Genomic DNA, 18,299 nt, shown 5'->3' on the forward strand with positions numbered 1-18,299 from the left:
ACAATTCATTTTGAAAACAATTGTTTTGCAATTCCCAAAGATGTCACCCCTGGGGCTTTCCATGACAGGTTTTAAATCATAAAATTAGACAAAAATTGTGCAGGGTAGAGAGGTTAGGGGTTAGATTTGCCATTTCCTGCCTTGGCGTCATCAAGCGATGTCAATATAACCCCATCACCCTCTATGGCTAACAAAGGGAAATACATGTTTATGTGAGAGGTTCAAATCTTCAGGAAGAATTGTTTTACTCAAAACAAAAAACTTCCCGTGTATGAGCTCTTCACGAGTTGTTGCAAATAAACTCACTTTTGTGGGAGCGATATAATCTGTTGTAAAGATTAACATGATAATTAGTTATTGGTAATTTCCACAAAAAGATACAGGTGCTTATGTGGATTCCATGAACAAATAGTGTGTCTATGATCGTTGCAGTATTTCATACAGGAAGTTAAGTCATACCATCAATTTGGTGAGGAAGGAAACAGCTCAAAGAATTGTATGAGAATTGATAACTAATAAGGAGGCAAAACCTGAAGAAAAGCCTTGAGGCTTGTACAACCACAGGTCATGTTCCCATAGACCTAACCAAGGTTCCAGTGCATCAAAGTCTGCCCTGGAATCCAAGGTGGGTCGTGTGCTCCAGACCCTACCTGTTTTCCTGTGCTGAAGTTCTCCTATGGTACAGTGGAAACAATTCAGTAAGCTCCCTATCCCAGTGGATGCTCTCCACTAAGGCACTAAGGTCAGGAGGTCAGAGGAAACCAAAACCCTCCATGCTAGGTTCAGGTGTTTCCTTTATCACCACCAGATGTCCTTTTCTTCCTTGGGTACTAGCTGCAGCCCGTTGGCCGCTCACCCCAATGTTTTCAGAGCTAACAGGAGGTCAGAAGCTAGCACTTGATAATCACTTCATAAACACCGAATACTTTAGAAAGTAATCTCTCTTCAGTTAAATATAAGAGTGGAGGTTGAGGACAAAGATTAATGGCAGAGAGTTTCCCTTGCATTCGTAAGGTCTTGGGTTCGATTTTACATCAAAATAACTGTCTGGGTTTTGTGCCATGAAAGTGTTACAAAGGAGATACCCAGTTTGAAGACTTCATCTGCATCCTTAAATGCATGGTGGTGGGCATGGAAAGTATACAGATTAAAGCTGACTTTTTAAGAAGTAGAATGTACCTGCTCAAGTTCTGGGTTGGTGGGTTTGATTTATTTAAGGTTTATTTTTATTTTCATTGCTCTGTTCTTTGCTCTGATTTTTCGATCGAAATTTGGTTTGGCGGTTCCATGAAGTTTCTTGTGGGGGATTGTTGTTTGGGGGTTTGGCTTTTTATTTCGGTTTTGAGTTTTGTTTGAGGATTTATTTGTTTGTTTGTTGGGTGCTTTTCGCCCGGCTGAGAGGCAACTGAGAGATGTCATTGTCTGTGCCTGCTTCCATAAGCAACTCCGTTAAGGCTGAACTGTCTATGACTTGGAGCACAAAACAGTTTTGGTAAATAGCAAATTTGGAGGGGAGTTTCTCACTGTGGCTCTGTGTACAGACCGTTGGTTGCTAGAGTCTTTACTGCTGCCCCCAGACATGCCTCCCTTCTAGAAGCAACATGTTTGTGGCACTTTCCTACCAGAGTGTAAACTAAGCATTTAAACAATGCTTTCTTGATGTTTGGTGATTCGGAAGTTCTGTTCAAATCATCAAGTACTTTGCTTCTCTTTAATATAAGTAAGTGAATCATGTCTCTTAGCCCTGAAGCATGCATGAACTTCGTATAGAGCTAGGACATCTGGTTCCTATGGACTGCAGCAGAAGCTGGAACCACATCAGTCAATTCTAACTAGAGTGAACCTTCCCCAAGAACTTTCTAATACCTTGTCTCTACATTCTGATGTGCGCAGAGATGAGCATGCTGTGGTATTGGGGTAACATCTCATGATTATCATTTGAGATGTTTGAGATTTTTAGACTTCTGGCTAAGCATGGAGGCAGAAATTGTTATACAGTGAGAGGTTAAAGTTGGACACCACAGGCCACCTCTGACTGAAGTTTCATATTTGTGTCATCTCAACCTTTCCCCGCCTACATGATCTAGCTTGAACCTTTTGGCCAATGGAACTCTTCTGTGACAAATCATACTGACTTCCCCTTCATCCGAACTAGGAGGAATTGAAGAGTTGTGCATTTTGATTGCATTTTTTTTTAATGTCTGCTAAACTTTTTTTTAAATTTTTTTTTATTAACTTGAGTATTTCTTATATACATTTCAAGTGTTATTCCCTTTCCCGGTTTCCGGGCAAACATCCCCCTCCCCCCTCCCCTTCCTTATGGGTGTTCCCCTCCCAACCCTCCCCCCATTGCCGCCCTCCCCCCATAGACTAGTTCACTGGGGGTTCAGTCTTAGCAGGACCCAGGGCTTCCCCTTCCACTGGTGCTCTTACTAGGATATTCATTGCTACCTATGGGGTCGGAGTCCAGGGTCAGTCCATGTATAGTCTTTAGGTAGTGGCTTAGTCCCTGGAAGCTCTGGTTGCTTGACATTGTTGTACTTTTGGGGTCTCGAGCCCCTTCAAGCTCTTCCAGTTCTTTCTCTGATTCCTTCAATAGGGGACCTATTCTCAGTTCAGTGGTTTGCTGCTGGCATTCGCCTCTGTATTTGCTGTATTCTGGCTGTGTCTCTCAGGAGCGATCTACATCCGGCTCCTGTCGGTCTGCACTTCTTTGCTTCATCCATCTTGTCTAATTGGGTGGCTGTATATGTATGGGCCACATGTGGGGCAGGCTCTGAATGGGTGTTCCTTCAGTCTCTGTTTTAATCTTTGCCTCTCCCTTCCCTGCCAAGGGTATTCTTTTTCCTCATTTAAAGAAGGAGTGAAGCATTCACATTTTGATCATCTGTCTTGAGTTTCGTTTGTTCTAGGGATCTAGGGTAATTCAAGCATTTGGGCTAATAGCCACTTATCAATGAGTGCATACCATGTATGTCTTTCTGTGATTGGGTTAGCTCACTCAGGATGATATTTTCCAGTTCCAACCATTTGCCTACGAATTTCATAAACTCGTTGTTTTTGATAGCTGAGTAATATTCCATTGTGTAGATGTACCACATTTTCTGTATCCATTCCTCTGTTGAAGGGCATCTGGGTTCTTTCCAGTTTCTGGCTATTATAAATAAGGCTGCGATGAACATAGTGGAGCACGTGTCTCTTTTATATGTTGAGGCATCTTTTGGGTATATGCCCAAGAGAGGTATAGCTGGATCCTCAGGCAGTTCAATGTCCAATTTTCTGAGGAACCTCCAGACTGATTTCCAGAATGGTTTTACCAGTCTGCAATCCCACCAACAATGGAGGAGTGTTCCTCTTTCTCCACATTCTCGCCAGCATCTGCTGTCACCTGAGTTTTTGATCTTAGCCAATCGCACTGGTGTGAGGTAAAATCTCAGGGTTGTTTTGATTTGCATTTCCCTTATGACTAAAGATGTTGAACATTTCTTTAGGTGTTTCTCAGCCATTCGGCATTCCTCAGCTGTGAATTCTTTGTTTAGCTCTGAACCCCATTTTTTAATAGGGTTATTTGTTTCCCTGCGGTCTAACTTCTTGAGTTCTTTGTATATTTTGGATATAAGGCCTCTATCTGTTGTAGGATTGGTAAAGATCTTTTCCCAATCTGTTGGTTGCATTTTTTTCAAAGGGCGTCCCACCTCACTGATAGCATGCAAAGTGTGACGCACAGAGCATAATTTTGATAAACATGCATCTTTGAAACAGCTATTTTTATCACCTGCTCACATACATTAGAAACTAAATTTATCTGGGGTTTTTGTTGTTGTTTTGCTTTGATTGTTTGACTGGTTGGGTAATTGGTTTGTTGGTTGGTTGGTTGGTTGGTTTGTTGGTTGGTTGTTGATGGATTTTTTTTTTTGAAAGCTTGTCTTTTGCAGCCAACTATAGTGACCCAAATCTATAATCCTAGCACTTGGAAATCTAAGGCAAGGAATTTCCCAAGTTCAAGGCCAGCATAAGCTATACAAACTAAGACCCCGTGTCTAAACATATAAATCAATAAATCAACAAATGATTCACCCTGTAACTTCTAAAGAAAAGGAGACACTGCAGAAAAGTAGACAGAGAAGACAAGAGCTGGAAGATAGAAATAATGGCAGAAGAATCTTATCCTTTACACAGAACACAGCCTATAAAATCACCTCCCAGCAGCTGTAGCTTGTTGCATTGGGTCAGCAACGGACAGGTTCTTACAAGAGCAGACATGGATGGGAAGCAGCTCACATGATCCTACTCCATTTCGTGGAACGATTAGCAAATGATAACTTCTGGGAGAAGGGGAGCCATTATTTTTGGTTGATAATCACTGGTAATTCTACCAGGTTCCAAGGGATAGTTCCAATCCCATGGGTACACACACACTCTGGCCAAATGCAGAAGGCCAAACAATCAATACAAATAAACATGAATGCAGGAAAGAAGTGCGTAATATACGTAGGAGGGTGGTAAATAAACAGGAAAAGGAAGGAAGTGGAAGAGAGCAGGAAATAGGCAATCACGTTGGTGCCTTATATGCATGTATGACAATGTCAGAGAACAAAGGTAATTAACAGAAACATCTCTTCTTATTTGTTAAATAAACCAGTGAGTTTACCTGGACCTGTGACTAACACATTACTTATACACCCCTGTAGTTGTTTCACTTTCCCAAGAACTTTAAAATTGCACAGATTCATTTCTGAAGCTCCATATTTCCAAGATGCATATTGTTATGCCCTGTAACATAATAATATGCTGAAGCCACAGAAAAAAACGACGACGGCTTCCTAAACCTCTGCTCTCTGCATGCCTGTCTAGAGACAGAGCTATAGAAATAGAATTATCCCGTCATTATGAAGAAGGCCATGTCCTCCCTAAAGCATGAAAAACACAAAGCTACTGGCTGCTAACAAGTTGAAATCAACCTAATGGGTTAGGTTGTATGATCCCTCAGATACCTTCAAGCCTTAAAACTTACAGCATCCTTTATCCTACAATATAATCGAACATAAACTACTAAAGATGGATAGAACACGAAAACATGTTCCTGGATAGTTAAGGTGATAATGATGATGTCGGGTCAAGGTTTCCACATCGATGATACTATAATCAATTCAGCTGTAAGAACTTAAATGTCAGAACACACTTGAAGCCCATAAGCATTTGGAGGGGGAAAGTGAACCTGGCTGACATAGTCCAGTATGAATACCTGCTGCTCCCCCATGAGGAATTATAACCGCTCCCAGACAAAACTAGCAGTTTCTCAGACACTAATATGAGGGTTTTTTTTTCTTTTTCCTTAACCTTAATCACTATTTCATCTTTCCCCCTGTTCTTCATCTATGTTCTTTCTCCTAGGCTAAGACCTCAGAGGAGCTAATTCTTCTCTGAGAGAACTCTGAGAAGTGACCACTGTCACTCCCTTCTGTTCCTTTGCTTTCCACCCCCCCAACACCACTACACCACACATTACCCTCCAACTAAAGTTGTCTCTTTAGCATCCTGCCTTTGCACCCCATATTCAAGTCTTCTGCTTTCTGTCTGTTGGCTTCCCTCCTTCTCTTCAACTCCCAAAATCTTGAACAAATAATTCAAGTTTGCTCCTATCTCTGAGATGCTAGCTCACCTTCTCACCACAGTAAGCTACACCAATGGTCAGGTCTCTACTATCTCAAATGGACACATTGTCAAATTACAACTCCTCTTCTGGTTCCCTGTGAAAACTTCCCACGGTCCTACCACATATCCTTTTGAGCTCCCTCATCCCATAGCGCCATTATTATCCAGCCGAGTAAGATGCCCAGAGGAAAGAAGGGCAAGGGAAAGAAGGTGGCTCTGTGCCCCGCCATCATTAAGAAACAAGCCGCCAAAAAGCTGGTCATTTGTTTAAAAAAAGGCCCAAGAACTTCGGCATTGGGCAGAACATCCAGCCTAAAAGAGATCTCACACGCTTCGTCAAATGGCCCTGCTACATCAGGCTGCAGCGGCAAAGAGCCATCCTCTATAAGCGGCTCAAAGTACCTCCTGCCATCAACCAGTTCACTCAGGCCCTGGACGGGCGAACAGCGACTCAGCTGCTTAAGCTCGCCCACAGGTACAGGCCAGAGACAAAGCAAGAGAAGAATCAAAGGCTGCTGGCCTATGCTGAGAAGAAAGCTGCTGGCAAAAGGGACGTCCCAACTAAGAGACCACCTGTCCTCCAAGCAGGGGTCAATACAGTCACCACCTTGGTGGAGAACAAGAAGGCTCAGCTGGTGGTGATTGCCCATGATGTAGACCCCATTGGGCTGGTGGTTTTCCTGCCTGCCCTATGTCAAAAGATGGGGGTGCCCTGCTGCATCATCAAGGGAAAGGCCAGGCTGGGGCGCCTGGTCCACAGGAAGACGTGCACCACTGTTACCTTCACACAGGTGAACTCGGAAGACAAGGGTGCTCTGGCTAAGCTGGTGGAAGCTATTAGGACCAATTATAATGACAGATATGATGAGATCAGCTGCTGCCACTGGGGAGGCAACGTCCTGGGTCCTACCTAAGTCTCACTGCCAAGCTGGAAAAGGCAAAGGCTAAAGAACTCACCACTAAACTCAGTTAAATGTACACTAAGTTTTCCGTACGTAAATATAATTACAAAATTGTTCCAAAATAAATCCCCATTTTTATACATACTATAAATGTCAACCAGCCTAAAGATGTCATCGTCTGCTGCCCAGACCTTTTCCCAACCTCCTCTAGAGAACTCTTTCTCCTTCTGTGTTAAATAATTTTGGATAAAACAATTCCCTCCCCTTTGCTCCTACTTAGACTTAATTTTGGAATCCACCCCTCTCCTCAGCTCCCAGGAGAGCTGGATTCAGGTCGCTGCTATTTCAGGGAGGCTGTGCTCCAATTCTGCAGCTCATAGAGAAACAGATGTGAAAAGGGAGCGGAAGGAAACTCACAGGAACAGAAGGGGGCAACAATCAAGGCCAGTTCGATTTCTGGAAGTGCAGGGCAAAGAGCAAGAGGGTAGGTAGAGTCAATAAGTACAAGAATAGGTCCCTAACTAGGGATGCTAAGGAAAGTGCTTCAGCTGCTGCCCTGTTCGCCAATAACTATGGACACACGTGAAAGAGAACAGAGAAAGAATTGCACTAGTGCTGTTGCTGGAGGCTCAACCTGAAATGGTGGTGTTTCCATTTTTGGTTTTAACATTTACAGTATTTGCATTTTGATACGATCTCTCTCCTCAGAAGCCGATACACATGGGACATGCTGGTTGAATATTAACAATTCTTGTTTATTAAGTATCTATCAAGTAACAAGCACAGAAAACATGCCTTAAATATGTTCAAATTTTTAATACTATTTAGAGAAGAAAAGTGAATTCACGGTGTTCACATTGTTTGGGGTGGCACCTACAATTTATAGATGATCAGGTTGGAAGTAAAGTCCAGTTCTGTCCAACAAGGAATTCCCCACTCCATGCTGTCATAATGAAGAATTCTCGATTCTGTTTTTACAAAGTGTTTTCAGAGTTCCTCAAAGACCTGGCCTTTGTTCTCTCCCATGCATGAAATCTCTTTGTGAAAAATAGACTCAAGGTTAAATCTAAGTCATTTTTATTTGTTTGAAAGGAATGTAGCAAGGGTTTTTATAAATGCATGGAAAAACAAGGCAGAGCAATATTCAGAGATGGGAGATTCCAAGGTTCCTAACTCACCATAGTGTTCAATTTTGCCCAAGGCCAGTCTTGTATTATTATCTCCAAATATCTAAAAAAATAAAATTTATCTCCACAACCCAACAAAGTTCATTAAGTATAGATGACGAGGAAAGAGAAGATCTGAGACTAGGGCAATCCAACTCCTATTTGCCCAAGGCAAAATCTAGAAGGAAAAGAATATATACTACCAGGATTTTCATTCCTCTAACCTGTGATGTAATTTTGAATATATGCATTTTGGTTCCCAGATTGTTAAGGGCAATATATTGACATGTGTCCTAAGTAACTAGTGTGAATTATTCAAACCCAGGAGTCCCTTCATTGCCAACACTTAAGACACAAAACAGCTAAGTGGATCTCTTCTACTTGAGGACAGCTTTGGCTCACCTCTTCATCTATCCTCTTAGCTCTTCTCTCTCCCATCTCTTTATGTACGAGTGCACCAACTATGTCATGCTAACACTTATTCTTGCTGTGTTTAAGTTCAATTGGTAGGAGTGTTGAAATCCAATGAGAACATTCAAAGCAGATATGCAAAACTTCCTAGAACAAGGTAGGTGCCCAAATGGAAAGGATCATTAGTCTCCATCCTAGAAATTTCCATGAAAACAGAAATGGTAGTCTAGTTTATATATCAGTCTATCCCCTTGAGGCCATAAAGTGCTAAAGGATGTATCACAGTATCCATCAATAAGTAATTTTTTAAAAATGTGAAACTCAACAGTTTTACCTGATATTTCTAATGATACAGACAAAATGTGAATCTGCCTTTACAGTAATTCAGGCAAAGGCCTCACTATACTCATTCTGCTAAATTCCTAAGTACATCTTTGCAGTCCCTCTGGTGAAACAATTCTGCTTTCATAACAAGAAATGTTTAGGGCAGTTTTGGCCCACCTTTCCATTTACCCTCTTGGCTCTTCTCTCTCCCATCTGTTCATCAAGTTGATAAGCATCAGTTATAATCTCTAGGGAATGAAAATACCTCTTTTATTCGGCCTTCTAGTTTTTATGAGGATAATGCTGGAGTGCTACAATAATATTAGTTAATGAAGATGAAGCTGTCATCATTACACGCACTGTGAATCCTTCTCTTCCTACTGTCCAGGTGTTGGACAGGCACTCTACTGCTCAAACCCCCTGTTGAGAGACTCTCAAGATGAATGTAAATGTGACTTTTCCTGCCTTATGGGGTAAGATAGCAAGCAATTAGGAAATGTCTAAATGTTCTTGGAAGGAGATCATGGGCCTGTCTAAATATTACAGGTTATCACAAAATGGAGCCTAAAATCATAGTCATCTCTGGGATGCATCCTTTGAAAAAGGAACAAAAGCCTTCTCAAAAATAGTCTTCTTTCAGAGAAATAACACAAACAGAAACACGAGTCAATGTTTTCTTGTGGCTGATCCATCAATATCAGACCCCTTAGCCTTCACCCATACACTTCCACAATGCAGATGTGAAGCACTTATGTGGTTAGATGTTGTGCACTGTTGATTTGGGAGGTTTATATATTATTAGAAATATAAATTGTTAGGTGATACATGATAATAGATAGATGATAGATAGACATGATAGATGATAGACGGAAAGGTACAGATAGATGATAGATAGATAGATAGATAGATAGATAGATAGATAGATAGATAGATAGATAGATAGAGAGATAGAGAGATAGAGAGATAGAGAGATAGAGAGATAGAGAGATAGATAGATAAATGATTAGAGAGAGAGAGAGAGAGAGAGAGAGAGAGAGAGAGAGAGAGGTGATAGATATTTGCAGTCCAGTATTGAAGCACTGATACAATTTGAGAGATGCTGTTTAGACCTGGGACTTCTAGGGTACCACAAACACACTAGAAGCAACCCACCATACAATATGAGGGACATTAGTAAATGAAGCTTAAACTGAACTCAAACTTTTACTTCCAGTTTGCTTCAATCATTCCCACCTTTCTGCTTATTGCCTGCATATCAATACCAGAGGGACATATATGCATAAATATGTCCAAAACCAAGTTTCTCATCTTCTTCCAAAAATTGCTGTTAATGCTCTCAGCCCCAAAACCCTATCATCTCTAAATAAAAACTGCATCATTCCAGGTACATATGTCAAGAGCCTGGATTCATCCTTACTGTATTCTTTGTCTTACTGTCCTCCAACCCAACAGTGAAACCTTTGGCCAATATTCTAAACATCAGGATTAAATGGCATCTCACCACCTTTACTGCTGCTATCCTAGCCCACATTGCCACCAATGCTTGCCTAGAACATTGAAACGCAATTGAGTTTACTAATTAATTTTTCTCTGCATTTTAGTGTATTTTCAGAAAATAAATGCATGAAATTCCTTGCTGCACTGCTCTAAAATAACTGCATACTTGGCTCCTCTAAAACGAGACACTTTGTAAAGGCTTGAAAAAGCCCACACAGCCCACATACAACACACACAACAACTTGTCTAAGTCCATACTCACCCCTTCCTACTTTCTATCTTCAGTGGCCTTACTACTTCTTCAGTGGTCATGCCCCTGCTTCATGGTGCTTGCCTTTGCTGTTCCAATTGTGGCAGATAATAGCATGGTACCTCACCTATTTCCCATATATGCATTAACAACTCACCAAGATCATTCCAAGCCTTCTCTTTTCAAAATTTGCAAACCTAACAGCCAACCTGCCTGTCTCTTTATCCCTTCTCTGCAGTGTTTCTTCCTAGCACTCACCTCCATGTGCTGAGTTTGTGTGTCAACTGTCTACCCCACATGCTTTGACTCTAATCTAAAGGACGGTAGTCACTAGAGTCAGTTTCTTTTCTGCTTTTTATTTGCTCTTCTTTCCCTCCACAGTGCAATATCTGACACATGACAAACATTGAATAAGTACTTTACTTTCTGCCACCTTACTGGTCCTTGAGGTAGATAGTTATCCAAAGACCTACCAGGCTACAAAAGAGTTTTTTTTTTACCCCCAAACACTTGAATATGTAACTTCCAAGCATGAAGAAATAAAAGAGGAAAACTGAAATTTGGTTTTTCCACTCATTATAATATTTAACACCAGTCTTCTAATTATCAAATACTACAAGGCTGGTTTTCACTGGAGAGCCAGGCTGGAGGGGAAGAAATCAAACCAAAACGCTCATTTCACGACTCTGGATTTGTCCTTGGGATGTAAGAAACAGTTTTGTTCAACATCTAAAACAATGTTTTTAACCTGTAAATTTGAAAAGAAAATTAAAACTTGCAGCTACTTGATGTTTTGGGGAAAAACCCTCCTGTGTAGGGGAAGAACCCTCCTGTGTAGCAGTCGTGAAGATCTAGAGCTACAGCAATTTCTTCTAATAAAAAATAATTTCTGATTTTCTCAGAGCTGAGAAAATGTCAATGTACCTGAACCTCTGGTTAATAAAATATGCATTTCTAGGGTTTTTGTTTTTCAAACTGGATTTTTATTTACGTTTTAAAGTTCTTTAGTCGATGACAATCATTAGAGAAAGCCTCTAAAAATAAATCATAAACTAAATTGCAGGAGAAGTGAGAAGACTTAAGACCTTGTCTTGGACAACCCTCAGTGAGATGGAAACTTCACCTGACCATGAGACCAGGATTTACAAATCATCCCACCTTCACTGTTAGCAGAAATGGCAATCTGTTGGAGTTTCATTTTTACTGCCACCATAAAATACCCTTAATTTGAGGAAAAAGTTTTATTTTAGCTCAGAATTCCAGCTTATAGTCTATTACTGGGGGGAAATCAAGGCAGCAAGAGCTAGTCACACCACATCAACAGCCAAGAGCAGACAGAATCTGAATGCACTCATGCTTACTTGTGCTCAACCCCCTCTATACAAAACCTAAGCCAAGGGAATGGTGCCACCCTTAGTAGATGATGTGTGTTCCCAGGATAACTAACTAATGCAATTAAGCCAATTTGAAACACAGAAGCCCACAGGCCAATTTGATCTAGGCAATCTCTCAGTGAGACTACTTTCTCAGGTAATTCTAGATAATGTCAAGTTGACATTTAAAGCTAACAACTGCACGTACCTTTCTTGTCATATATTATCTATCCCCTGTTTTCTAGAAACATCTAAAGACAAGAATCTACAGACTTGCAAATAATCTTATAAGTGGCTAGAATAACACTCAGTAAAATAAATGTGGTAAGTACTAATTTGTTGAAAGAATGAATGCATTGAACATCTTTTCTCCTTGCATTGCATCAAAGTAAAGATAGGATTTCAACTTTTGGGAAGTGGCGAATTAATCTGAACAGCTAGTATTGAAGGCATGATTTTGCAAAGTGTACCTTGTCCATATAAAAATCCATGCCATATAAAAGAGTTCTGTTTAGTGTAAGCCCATCCCTGCTGCCCTCCCCAACTCCCAATACAATAAATGAAATGTACATTTCTGTTGGCTTCTATTTGCTGGATGACATTTAGTTTTAATTCGAACTGGTCTTCATAAATTCTGGCACTGTGAACAACATCTTAAATGGCTCTATTCTTTATTCAAAATCGTCCCTCTTGCTCCCAGAATTGCAGTAAATAGATCTTCTAAAGGGGAAATAAAACTATTTCAACAACAGGCCTATTTCAGCAGTTTTTTAAAAAGTATTTCTTTCATTCCCTTGGCTAGACTTTTCGTTTTATGCTTGGAAAGTTGTGTTATATATACACGTATTTTAGTCCAAATGGATGTGGTATTTTTTTGTTGTTGTCGCTATTGTTGATTTTGGCTTTTCTATTTTCCACTTCAGTATGTTTGCAAAAGCAAAACTATGTATTTCTTTTATTCTTCCATTTGTGAGTCTCCATTATTGAACCTGTCTTCCCCTTTAAAGAAAGAATTCTCTGGATACACTGACTCATAATTTCCCTGAATGAAAAAAATCAAACTTATAGATCAGAATATTTATACCACATAATAATCTTAAGACAATCATTCATTTTCGACACACTTTTAGGAGTACCTTATGGGCAAGCTTTTTCAGACTTTTCTTCCTGTAGACCTTAATGTCAACAAGGGCATCAGAATGATAATCTATACAGACCTTCCTGAACCATCTCCATGAAAAAAGGGAACCAGTAGAGGAAGCAGGGAGGGTTCTTCAACAGCATGGTTGTTTTAAAGAGCACGTTCAATAGCACTAATTCCTCCCTCGGCCTCATAGTAACTTCTTAATTTCAGAGAAATTATAAGTAATTTGAATTAAAACTAAGGAAATAAAACCATATACAAAAACGAATAAACAAATGGTTTCATCACAATGTTGTTTATTATAACAGCAAAAATATATAAGTATACAATACACACACATATATTATATATTATATATATAACTGAAAATGGAGAATAAAAACACTAGACAAAATAAAACCACATTTTGATAATATCTCTAAATAAAGTACTGATTATTCTTACCTCCCATTTTTGGAGACAAGTTCTAGCCATGTAGTCCAGGCTGATCTTGAACTCCAGGCCCACTTGACTCAGTTTCCCAAATGCTGGGGTTACAGGCATACACCATCCACTTGTCTCTATGTGCTTTCCATTTGTAATTTCCCCAACAACATGACTTCTAATTAAATCCATTTCAGAATGGTTATGAAAAATATTTTGTATATGAAAATTGAATCCTATGATCCATTTTATGTTTAGTTATGTATATATATATATATATATATGCCCTAGTTATAGGATTAGAATAGAGTACTGACCTACCTTGTGTAGAATAACTCTCACATGCTGACCTTCTCACATATCTTCCCCTGAAGTACAGCCACTAGAAAGCATGTGGAAATAAACAGGAGGAATACAAAGAACCAGAGGATGGCCATTCCTCATTGCTAAGGAACTTGTCCTTTTTATGGTCCCACTGTCTCCCCTTCACTTTTAGACAACTAAAAAGTAGTATGAATGATTCCATGAAACATGATCAATGACTTTTTTCAGGCAAATTTTTAGTTAAAGAAATATCAACTCACAACATTATGGAAACATAGCACTGTTAAACCTTCACTTATACAATTTTTGTTTATTCTTTACTAAAATGCGTAGGTAAATTTCATCATCTCCTTCAGTTGCTTTCATTCTTTTTAAAGGACCCTATCCTACATTCCTACTTCACAACCTTGTAAACATGTTAAAGATTTTGCATTCGTGCTCTTCAATTAATTTTTACAAACAAGATTCTCATTTGAAATAATTGTGTGATTTTTTTTAATCCAAAGAGAAATTTGAGTTCTGGACTAGAAATATCTCTCCACAGTGGCACAAACTCTAAAAGTAAATACAGCTATTAAAATTAATTACACCAAATTGCCTGAGCAAGGTAAACAACAAACCGGGGCCAAGTGCTACAAACTTGAGAGTCGCTTATCAAACTATCTCGTAAAAGCCTCCAAAAATCGATAATCCTCCAGCCTTACTTTTATGATAGCATTAGAAGTAGCATTTAACTTTTTTATATAAAGAGCAATCACATGGAAAGCTGGCCCATGCTAATCCTTTAAACCTATTACTAACAGTTTATGCACTATAATCCTAAGCAAACCAGAGAATATATACATACACTTTCTCCCAACAATAGCGCTTTCAAAAAGGCTTCCTGCTAGGCAGCCACACCACCTAGTCACTAAACATTGCCTAGCCATGCGTGGACTAGCCAGGCATGACTCATGGATGGGCGTTTCCAGTCACATTCCAATCTCTGGAGCAAATGAAGTAACCCAGTATTGGATGTTCTCTCATATATATCTAACATAGGTGGAAGAAAAAGAAGGAGATGAGAAAGAGGCAGAAGGAGAGGAGAAAGAAGAGAAAGAGGAGGAAGAATTTACTCTGTTATTCATTACTCATTTGGCAAATACCTTGAGGTTCATATTTTTACAATTGGTTTGTCCTTTGGGCTCAGGTATCATTTTTCTCACGAGTTCAAAAGTAGAAGAACTCTAGCCATTTCTATAACGAGCATTTCTTGTTTTTTTTGTCATTTTTCATTTTATTGACATAATTATAAATACAACAAATAAATGTGACCTTCAGAAAAAAAAAGAGTCGTTGCAGAGATTTTCATGCCTTACTCTAGTAACAGCAAGCATGGCGTATGCTCACAAAACTGAGGGGGGGCGACTGCTTTACAATAGAGACATTTGTTAACTCACTTTCCTAGTATTCCTGCTACTCACCAAATACCAATGCCCACTTGGGGCTATGCAAGCAGTTAAATCAGAGGCAACTGTCTAAAATCTTGTAACAAATGGTTAAATAAACTCTACCCAGTCCATACCAGGGGATAAGTCTTCATTATTCAATATGGTGGGCGTGTCTCAGTACAGCGTTAAACACATTTGCAGGACAAATTACCAATTAAAAATAAACTATTAATCAATACCAATTTTATTCCAACAGATATCTGTATTATAATGGAACACAGAAGAACACAAGACAGACAATTTTTAATATGTGCGTGCCTGAGTGTATCTAGGTGCACCCTATGAGTCTAATGCCTGTGGGGTTCAGGAAGCAGTCTCAGATCTCCTGGAACTGGAGTCACATGGTGTTGTAAGCTACCATGTAGGTGCTGGGGACCAAGCATGGGTCTTCTGCAAGAGTAACAAGTGCCCTCAGCTGCCCCACAGACAAACTCTGGTCTTCACTTACCTCTGACTGTGATACTATAAATGACATGGTATCTTGGTTTTGAACCTGTCAATGTTGTGTGTGATGGCAAATAGAAGTTCATTAGCTAACAGGCTCAGGAAACATGATTTCAAGAGACAGGAAGTGGGTGATTAGAGGCAAGGGAGAAAGAGGGAAGTCTGTTTGTCCTAGAGCTTTCTCAGACACATACGTGGAACTTCGCACAAATGATAACTCCATTGATTTGCATGAAATGTCCAGAATTTAACAATCAGCTTGTGACTTCCGGGATACAGATGGTTAAACCATGGAAAGCCAGGGTGCCTCCGCTGTTCTTTGTCCTGTGCGGCAGACTAGTTCAATTTCCTTACCCACATGTTCTCCATTAATTGCCTTTGCAATGGATTGCTAATAAGTTTTTGATGTTAAGCAAACATCAATGCTCCCATTAAAGTGAGACCAAACACTGTGACTATTTGTTTAATAACACAGTCTGAATGAAGGACGAAGTTCAATTAGCACTGGAGCTGATACAGCCTTCATTAGGAAGGAGAGGCAATTAAAAAGTGGAAGGCTGCAGGAGGCACTGATGTGCACATCATGCGGCAGGCAGAAAAGGACAAGCAACACCAAGTTCCCTTTGAAAAAGCCGGAACATGAAGACTTCAGACGGAAAGAAGGATCATTAGCTCGGAATTAAGCGCTCTAATAGGGTGATCCTTACCTCGCTAGCTCCCGAAGAAATATGAGGCCAAATCATGTAATCTAAATAAACTGTGGGGTGTCAGGACAGTTGGAACAGACGGGATCTCTCTAGAAGGTAGACCTCCATTTAGCACAGGACAGTGTTTATAGACTCTCTTCTATGGATAGTACTGAGCACTGTTTGCGGAGACAGAGGACCCACCTGTATCATTAACTAATTGTGTGACCTTGAATCAGCATCCAACTTCTGTGGGCTTCTTTCCCTGTCTGCAGAACGTTCCCTGTCTGTGGAAATAAATCAGCTTCCCTAGTTAAAACTCGTCACAATTTTATAATCTAAGTATTTTCCTCCATCATTGTTACTCTAGTGATGCTGAACAGGATACAAATCATCAATTACCTAAAGGTAAGCATCTGATTTTCTGAAAGAAGTGTGCTAAGGAGTACGGATGGTAGATTTACAGCATGACTAAAAACTTCAGAATTTAATGATCATCTTGTAGCTTCAATGATGCACTTAAAGCACAAAAACCCAGAGGGTCTTCACCTTTCTCTGCCCTGTGTTGTTCTGTTCCGATTTCTATATATGGCCTAGAAATTTTAAACAACGTAATAAATATAATTTTTTAAGTCCTCACTTTATAGTTGTGAATGTTTATAACATGGTGCCAGATATTTGGAGATAATAAACGTGTCTAAAGTGTGAAAAGGAGAATTCTTTCATCTATTAAATTGTTTAATGACAACTCGGTCGTACTCCAAGGTCATTCTTGACATCGCTGCTTTGTGAAGTGGCCCACTGGGATCAGACCAGCTGCCTAGAGTCTGTTTTGCCTGCAGAGCTCCCACGAGGGAAAGAAAGCTAGCCAGCCTTCCAGAGTCAAACAGTAGACAGGAGCACAGACGATCATTAAGGAGGAGCAGAGAAATATTGCAATAAAACAAGCAAGATGGGGGTAAAAGCACAGGATTTAAAGAGGAAGATAATTTCACTCGAGTGCAAAAGGCAGCAATCCCACTTGGAGAAATTCATTCTGCAGAAGTGTTTCTTTAGTATATTTGTTCAACAGCCATTTAACAAATGAACTACAGCAGCCTCTGCCTAGAGAGCTAACAGAGAAATAAATGGGTTGGGCGTGGGAAGAGGTGAGGGGATGACCAATGGCTCCTAGTCAACGTGAAAAAAAGTCCACAAAACCTAAGGAAAACTGTGTTTATTCAAATAATAGCGAATATTTTAATGTTGGTGATATAAGGAGACTCTGAAGGGGAAGTAGATGAAACTGAGGTTGGAAAAGCCACAAGACACTCGTTCGTGTGGAATCAGAGGCTATGGCTCACGCCTTTAGACGTCACTGGATTATGTGGGGTGTGGCGTCACTGAAAGTTTTTTACCACAGTGTATCCAATATAAATGTTTAAATATCACTCTGGGCTTCTAGTAAAAAGTAAGCAATGGAAGGTGCAAGACAAGGCAATAACTCAGAAAGAATGATAGCTTGGGTAGTGTGATGGTGAGAAAAGATGCTGAGAAATGACAAGTATCTGCTTTCTCTTTTAAAAGTCTAAAAAGACTAGACCGAGGATTAGTTGCAGAGTGTTAGAGAAAGAAGGACACTAAGAACCTGACAAGGCTTCAAGGCTGACTTGATATTTACAACACAGAGAGGACTCCAGTGGTTGAGCTTTTATTGTGTATTGTTCCATGATAACAGGGTAAATATCTATGGACAGTGCGTAGCCACACAAATATTGGTAAACCCATCTAATTAACCAGAAAATCAAGAAAGAACTTCATGTCTTCTCATAAGAGGAATGTATGTCTATATTAAATTGGTCACACACTATAGAAAAATTTATTGTGGTACTGTTAACATGTATTTCATATCTGTATCTGCATAACCAGATGTAATCAAATTTTGATAACTATGAATCTTGAAGATTGAAATAGAGACTTTCATTATCAATTTATATGTACAACTACTTGAAGTCATATTTCTGCTCTAATTTTTAAAAGAAGTTATGTTTTTGTTAAGTAAGCAAGAATGGCCTATTCGGTGAAGCAGTACTGAACTGTGGTTAAGCTGTGGAAATCAGGCTCTGAGTGCAAGTCCTAAGTTTTTTGTATTCTGACTAAACTAGAAAAAGTACTCAAACTCTTTGTGCCTTAGTAGTTCTTTTAAATGAAATATTATCTATTTAAGAAAT

The 18,299-nt window shown here is 39.7% G+C and overlaps 1 pseudogene across 1 annotated transcript; it reads left to right on the forward strand.

Moving 5' to 3' along the window:
- Positions 1-5,832: 5,832 nt before the first annotated feature.
- LOC134480678 (large ribosomal subunit protein eL8-like) lies at positions 5,833-16,086 on the forward strand (annotated as a pseudogene). The gene is made up of 4 exons (XR_015631375.1): positions 5,833-6,623; positions 6,838-7,041; positions 8,222-8,291; positions 15,879-16,086. The product of XR_015631375.1 is annotated as a large ribosomal subunit protein eL8-like (transcript).
- The last annotated feature ends 2,213 nt before the right edge of the window (positions 16,087-18,299 follow it).

The sequence above is a fragment of the Rattus norvegicus genome, chromosome 10, assembly GCF_021556685.1.
Source record: "Rattus norvegicus strain SHRSP/BbbUtx chromosome 10, alternate assembly SHRSP_T2T, whole genome shotgun sequence".
Taxonomy (NCBI): domain Eukaryota; kingdom Metazoa; phylum Chordata; class Mammalia; order Rodentia; family Muridae; genus Rattus; species Rattus norvegicus.